The sequence below is a fragment of the Portunus trituberculatus genome, chromosome 37 (genome assembly GCF_017591435.1).
Source record: "Portunus trituberculatus isolate SZX2019 chromosome 37, ASM1759143v1, whole genome shotgun sequence".
In the NCBI taxonomy this organism is placed as follows: domain Eukaryota; kingdom Metazoa; phylum Arthropoda; class Malacostraca; order Decapoda; family Portunidae; genus Portunus; species Portunus trituberculatus.
In genome coordinates, this window is record NC_059291.1 from 22,265,928 (window position 1) to 22,273,427 (window position 7,500).

At 41.2% G+C, this 7,500-nt stretch overlaps 1 protein-coding gene across 3 annotated transcripts in view; it reads left to right on the forward strand.

Annotated features, from left to right (window-relative positions):
* The window catches only part of LOC123514395 (high affinity cGMP-specific 3',5'-cyclic phosphodiesterase 9A-like), a 459,159-nt gene that overhangs the window by 322,300 nt on the left and 129,359 nt on the right, over positions 1 to 7,500 (forward strand). The gene's annotated exons all lie outside the window — the stretch shown is intronic.

The window sequence follows — 7,500 nt, forward strand, 5'->3', positions numbered from 1 at the left end:
GACGACACAAATATAGGTAGATTAATTAGGTCCGATTCGGATGCCAAGGATTTACAGGCTGACTTGGATAGGATCAAGGAATGGACAGATAGATGTCTGATGCAGTTCAATATTAACAAGTGCAGGGTACTGAACGTGGGTGGAGATAATCCAAACAATAGGTACACGATAGATAACGTGGCACTAGGAAGTTCCAAGTATGAGAAAGATCTAGGAATCATAGTTAGCTCTGATCTCGGTACAAGGAAGCAATGTATCGAGACCAGAAATATGGCGAATAGAGTATTAGGTTTCATCTTTAGGAGTGTTAAAAGCAGGAGTCCCGAAGTAATACTAAAATTATACTTAGCGCTAGTCAGGCCACATTGTGACTATGCGGTACAATTCTGGTCCCCACATTACAGGAAGGACATATCTCTATTGGAGCCAGTGCAAAGGAGAATGACTAAAAGGATACAGGGAATGAAAGATATACCCTATGAAGAGAGACTGAAAAAGCTTATTGTGCATTCCTTAGAGAGACGTAGGTTAATTAAGAGGAGACTTGATAGAAGTATTTAAGTTTTAACAAAGGGGACATGAATGTAGTTCTTAGGATCAATAGCGGGGACAGAACCAGAAATAATGGGTTTAAACTTGACAAATTCAGGTTTAGGAAGGAAATGGGAAGGAACTGGTTTTCAAACAGAGTGGTTGATGAATGGAACATTCTCAGTGGGCATGTAGTCAGGGCTGAGTCAATAGGGAACTTTAAAAGAAGGTTAGATAAGTTCATGGATGGGGAAGATAGATGGAATTAGGTAGATTAAGCACACTGGGACTGCCTCGCATAGGTCTGACGGACTCTTGCAGCTTCCCTCTTTTCTTATATATATATATATATATATATATATATATATATATATATATATATATATATATATATATATATATATATATATATATATATATATATATATATATATGCTACTGTAGCCAGAGAGTAAATTTTCTGTCTTACAGACGATGAGCGACTTCAGCATTATTAAGTTTTTGTGGTGTGTTTTCTATTTGTCTAATTAATTGTTTCTCTTGAACAGTAAGAGCCCCATTGAGCTGTCCAAAAATAGAGTTTGTAGCGACGTTTCGTTCCTCTTCAGTGAACATCTTCAGGCAGAATGTGGATTTTTTTTTTTTCCATCACCCTTGCGTGGGTATTAGGCCATTTTTTTATTTATTTTTTTTATTTTGTTCATTTAATTTAAGATGATTTTTTTATTGTGATTTATTCATTTATTTTATTTATTTACTTATTTTATTTATTTCTAAATATTCACATTATGTACATCACACTCACTTTCATACACGCTTCATTCATACAGGGATCCTATACCTATCTCAAACTATTGTCCTTTGTCAGGGCATGGGGAAGGAAGGATAACTCACAATCACACAGGGTGGCTACATAGCATCACTACGTATTGTATATATACATGAAGGGAAAACATACACATCACATCACACAAGAGTTAAATCATACACACTTTCATAATTTTATTTACATACATATATATTTTACAAATATTACAAAGTGCAAAATGAATACCATAATATATACACATAAATCACAACTCTCTGGTTAAATTGGTCTCAGTCAGGTAAATCATCAGTCTATCGACCACATCCGGGTGTTCATCACCCAGGAGGGTGTTCTGCGTTAGCGGGAGGCCGTGACTCTGGCAACACGCAGCCAAGGGCCGCCTCTGCTCACGATAACGCATACAGTGAAGCAGGATGTACTCGACGGAGAGGGTGACATTACAGGTGGAACACTGTGGTGGGAAGGTGTTGGCTATGTAGGGGGAGCATGTGGGTGGGGAAGGTGCAGCCCAATTTGAGGTGTGCGAGGACCACCTCCTCTCGCCTTGTCGGGCGGTTGGAGGAGGCCCACTCGCCCAGGATGGGTTTGATGGTGTCGAGGTGGAGGTTGTCCCAGTGACTCTGCCACAGGAGTTTTGCTGATGATTTAACAACTGAGAGACATAACTGCAAATCCCGACGGAAGTTCCACGATCCCTCGAACTCTGCAGCAGACCGAGCCAGCGTGTCAGCCTAAATGAGAAAGAATTAAGGACTTGTATACCATTAATAAAGATTTTCTCTCTGCTCCCCATGAAGTACCAGAAAGGTATTTGAGGACATTGATTTTTTTTACGACAACAAAAAAGCAATTGATTAACATGAGCATTCCAATTGGGTCTGCTGTCAAAATGCAAGCCATAGTACTTGACTGAATTTTTAAAAGGTATCGGTTGGCCTTGAAGAGTTAATTGCAAATTAGGTATGTTACGTCTAGTGAAAACAACACCGATACACTTAGCAATGGAAAACTTAAATCCCCACAGCGAGGTTCAATGCTGGATGGAATCAAGAGCGTCTTGAATCCTTCCCGCCGAGAACTGTACGTTAGGAGAGGAGTGCCATAACGCACAGTCGTCGGCGTATAATGAGTATTTAAGATTTCTGGGGACGGAGTCATTATTCATTATACAAAATAAAATGGGACTAAGAACACTACCATGCAGCACCCCGTTCTCCTGGACGAAAACGTCCAAGATTACGTTACCAGGAAGCTTGACAGAGAATGTTCTGTCCTGAAGAAAATTATAACCAAAAATGGACAAATTACCTCTGAAGCCATGAGCGTAGAATTTCATGAGGATACCGTGTCGCCATGTCATATCGAAGGCTTCGTGGATGTCTAGAAACACCGCTATCATAAATCTTTTTGGGGCAAATTGCCTCTGAAATGCAATGCTCCAGGTGTGTTAGATGATCCAGCGTGCTTCGATACTTCCGAAACCCCGATTGCTGATCACCTAACAGGCCTTTCACTTCTAAAACAAAAGTAGCCTTCGCCTTACCATACGTTCCATGACCTTACATAGACAGCTCTTGAGCGCAATAGGACGAAACGCACTGGAGTCCATAAGGTGTCCAGTCTGTTTTGGGATTTGAATGGTGTGGGCGAAACGCCAAGACTGGGGGAAAGCGTAGGTGGTCCAGATTCTATTGTAGAGCGTTAATAATTTTGAAAGGGAGTGGTGGCCGAGATTTTGTAACATGATATATGAAATATTGTCTGGACCAGGACTGGAGCCTTTACAGGATTTCAGGGCAAAGAGGAGTTCATCCAACGTAAACTCTGTGTTGTAGTCTGAGTTTACGCCTCCTGTGGCAAAGTTTGGGACAGTGAGTTCTGCAGCCTCCTTCCTTGGAAGGAAGGCAGGGTCATAATAAGTTGTGCTGCTGGCCTGATGAAATTGATGGGCTATGGCATTTCCTATGTCGGTTTTATTGTCTATTATGGTATTACTTATTTTGAGTGTATTTATTGGAATGTATGTTTTTTTTTTTTTGTTATTTAATATGTTTGTAGTTTTCCATACTTTGGAAAGGGGAGTGGTGCAGTTTACTGATGAGATAAACTGTCGGAATGATTATTTCTTTGCATTATGGATGACTTTCCTTCCCTGAGCCCTTGCCTTTTTATATGCTGTGAAATTTACTTGATTGGGCTGCTGGCTGAAATACTTGTATCGTCTATTGCGCTCACGAATTGCTTGTCGCCAATCCGTTGTCCACCATGAAACTCCATGCTTACTGTGAACTGCAGAAGTCTTCGGAATACATGCCTCAGCGGCGTGTAATATGGATTGTGTTGCATCGCTGACCATCGTGTCAATGTCCTCGCCAGATATATCCACGTCGGCAACCCCACGGAAGGTTGCCCAGTCTACTCGCTTGAAATTGAACTTGGGAGGGCAGGGGATAGGGCCGGAAGTCGCGTGCATAAGTGATGCAGATGGGCAGATGGTCACTTCCGTGGAGTCGTCGATGACTTCCCAGGAGAAGTCAGGAGTATACCTGGCGAGAGCAACGACAGATCAATGGCAGACGCGTTACCAGTCCGATCATCTACACGAGTCGCACTTCCATCGTTCAGAAGACAGAGGTTTGTCTGTAATAGTATGTTTACTATCTGCTCCCCACCTACACTTGACCTCTCACTTCTCCATTGCTGATGATGGGCGTTAAAGTCGCCAAGAACTAGCCTGATGCCTAGAGGCTGGTTAATTAGAGATGTAATATCATCATCAACAATGGGGAATTGGGAGGCAAGTAGAGGGAACAGATAGCCAGATACGTGTCGTTGAATCTCACCCTGTACACGACAGCTTCCAGAGGTGTATTCAACGTCACTTCTGTTTGTGTCAGTGTTTTGTGTATGTATATGGCAACACCGTGTCCCTCATATCTTTTATAAGGATGGTAGTGTTTTAGTACTGCAGGATCAGGCTGATCCTGCAGTCTTGTCTCCTGTAGACGAATAATGGACGGCCTGTGTATGTTCACTAAAAGTGACAAGTATGGATCTTTATTCGTAATTGTTCTGCAGTTCCACTGTAACACCTTGAACATTATGGCTTAAGAGTTGTTTTGGCGGACGTTTTTCTTAGTCCTTTTGCACTCAGAGGCGCTGCTGGGGGAGCAAAGGAAGTTATAGGAGTAGAGGTTTTAGTAGATGTAGAAGTATTTTTGGCAGATGATGAGGCAGTGGTTGAAGGGTGTCAGATGGGGCAGGCAGCGGGTCAGTCTGAATGGCAATAGTACACATCTTGGGTGGAGCCCTTACTGTTCAAGGGTAGGAGAGGTTTGAAGCAGGCGCAGCCTGTGTCTGCTTCACTTGCATCCTTGCTTCATAGTAAGAAATCCCTTCAGTAGCTTTAACTGTGCAGACCTCTTTCTCCACTTTCCACGCGGGGCAATCACGTGAGAAATTGGAGTTAGCATCCTCACAGTTTTCTCTATCGAGGATGTGCACTGGTCCATCGAGTGCCCCTCTCCTGTGCAACTACCACAGTAAGCATGGGAAGACCGACAAGCGTTGCCATGGTGACCGTTAAGCTGGCACTTGAAACAACGGAGAGGATTCAGAATGTAGGGACGAACGGGAACCGACTCGTACCCTACATGAACCCTCTCTGGCAACTTAGCAGCACTGAAGGTGAAAATGACTGAAGCCGTGGTCCTTCTGATACCATCAACCATTTTAGTTATTTTACGAGCTTCATAAACATTCTGGTCAGCCATGCAATCGACGATCTCGGTCGAGTCCATGTCCACAAAATTGCGGTGGGAAGCGACTCCCCGACATGAGTTCATGGACACCGGCATCGAAGCCTCGATCTCAATGTCACGGATTTGCTGGAGTTTCAAAAGTTACTTGACTTGATTTATGTTAAGTGTTATGTTAACAAGTCACCACTAGCAATTTTTTTTTTAACATTGATCACATTCCTAATATGGTAGTCAATTACCCTCTTGATTATAAATTATTTGACTGTAGAGAGGCAGGTGACAGTATAGGAATGCAGAGTCAAAAATGTTGCTTTATTGGGGTCTATATTCAGTCTGGCAGTCTGGGGTCGTCTATCAGTGTCCTCCCTCCCCCCTTACGGGAAGAGGGCAGGAAGGTCCCTCAGGCATGAAAGGGGGTACATCCCCTTCCTGCAGGAGGGGAGCGGGACACAAGTGGGAGGAGGTCAGGGAGAAGTTTCCTAGCGTCAGATTGTCCTGCCAAACCACTCTAGGGGGGCCGGACGGTGTTAATTCACCTCAAAAGCACGCTCACTGAGGCGGATCCTCCATAGGTGCGAGAGGAAAGACAATCTGACAACCTGGCAACAGACACCTTCTGTTGCCGCTAAGGAGAGGGCGGTGAAAGGCAAAACTAAAAGCACGGGACAATAGGATTCCTAACTTTATTTAACTAAAACCTAAGCCTGATGGGTGTACAAAAAATTCCACACAGTGGTGACTGAATGATTTAGCAGCAGGACACGTGTGTGCAGCACGGTCGGCTTATATATCCCTTGAATGGATCAGGTAGAAGGTAGCCGTGATTTGGTGCAACCTGATTGGTTGGCTCACTGCGTGGTCTGGTGGAATGGAGGCAGCGATGTGACTGGCTGGTTCTGTGTTGTGGGTGGGGTGCTCGTTGCGGTGACGCGGTTTTCATTTTTGTGTAGGCAATATCTGTAGATCTTGTGTTTGTAGGTTTATAACTGTTTTTTCTTGTGCTATGTATAATGATTCCAAGAATAGTAGGCAGCAGGGGTCTCTCTCACGGTCGATGATGGTAGTATTTTCTTCTAGGTGTTCCCTTGTAGCAGTGGTTTTATATTCCGCGTTGTAGTGTTTTTTTTTTTTATCGTTCCATTCTTCGTAGTTGTTTTGTTCTTTATCAGCAGCTGTGATGTATTCTTGTTGTTGTAGTATATAATGAGTGAAATGGTGTGTTCTTCGTTTGTAGGCTTGATGTGGTGTTGTAAAATGTCTTTGATGATGCATGCGTTCATCTGTCTTGTATTCTGTATACTACTCTATTATACAAAAACATCATGTCCACTGAATACAAGACAGATGTACGCTTTTGATCAATTAGATGAATAATAACCGTAAACTCATCAACAAATCTATCTATCTATCTATCTATCTATCTATCTATCTATATATATATATATATATATATATATATATATATATATATATATATATATATATATATATATATATATATATATATATATATATATATATATATATATATATATATATATATATATATATATATATATATATATATATATATATATATATATATATATATATATATATATATATATATATATATATATATATATATATATATATATATATATACCCCACTTAACGAACGGGTTACGTTCTTATAAACCCTTCGTTAAGAGAATTTTCGTTAAGCAAACAATAATTATAACAAGTTTAACCCCTGACTTGACCTTCCATTGAGAGTAAACAAAGTGAGAGTTCATTATAGTAAAGTAAAAGTTTTAATGAAAGTAAAAATTATGAAGTTAAAAATTTAAGCAGTTTAATTTAAGACTAAGCCATTATAATATACACTAATGTATGTATGTAAGTAACTTTATAATGTTGATGATCTTAAATTAATGAAGGGAGGGAGAGTGGAGCGGGAAATACGCTAGTTGGCAACCTGTGGATTGTAAACAAAGGGCGCATCATTGTACCGCATACAAAACTTATGTACCACATTTCCACGAAACTTTCCATTTTATCCATTGCAGTCATGAGTTCAAGTGGTTCTTTTAGCTTGCAAGGAAGATATGATCTCACCAGCCTTTTTAATAGAGTCTGCTGACTTGAAAATGGTAGACAGTAGATGGAGTCAAGCCATGGTGGGAAGCAATGTTATTAGTTTTCTCGCCTCTCGTGTCTGTGAATAATATCGAACTTCACTTCGAGAGTAAGAGACTTCCTGGTCTTCTTAGCAATGCTAGGCGGCATTGCAGGGAGTTTTGGTGGCATGTAGAGTGAGGGAAGACGAGCTGCTGCTGACGCTGTTATTGTTTTGAACTAGGTGCCCGTGTTGTCCACGAGAGGCGATGATATATTCAA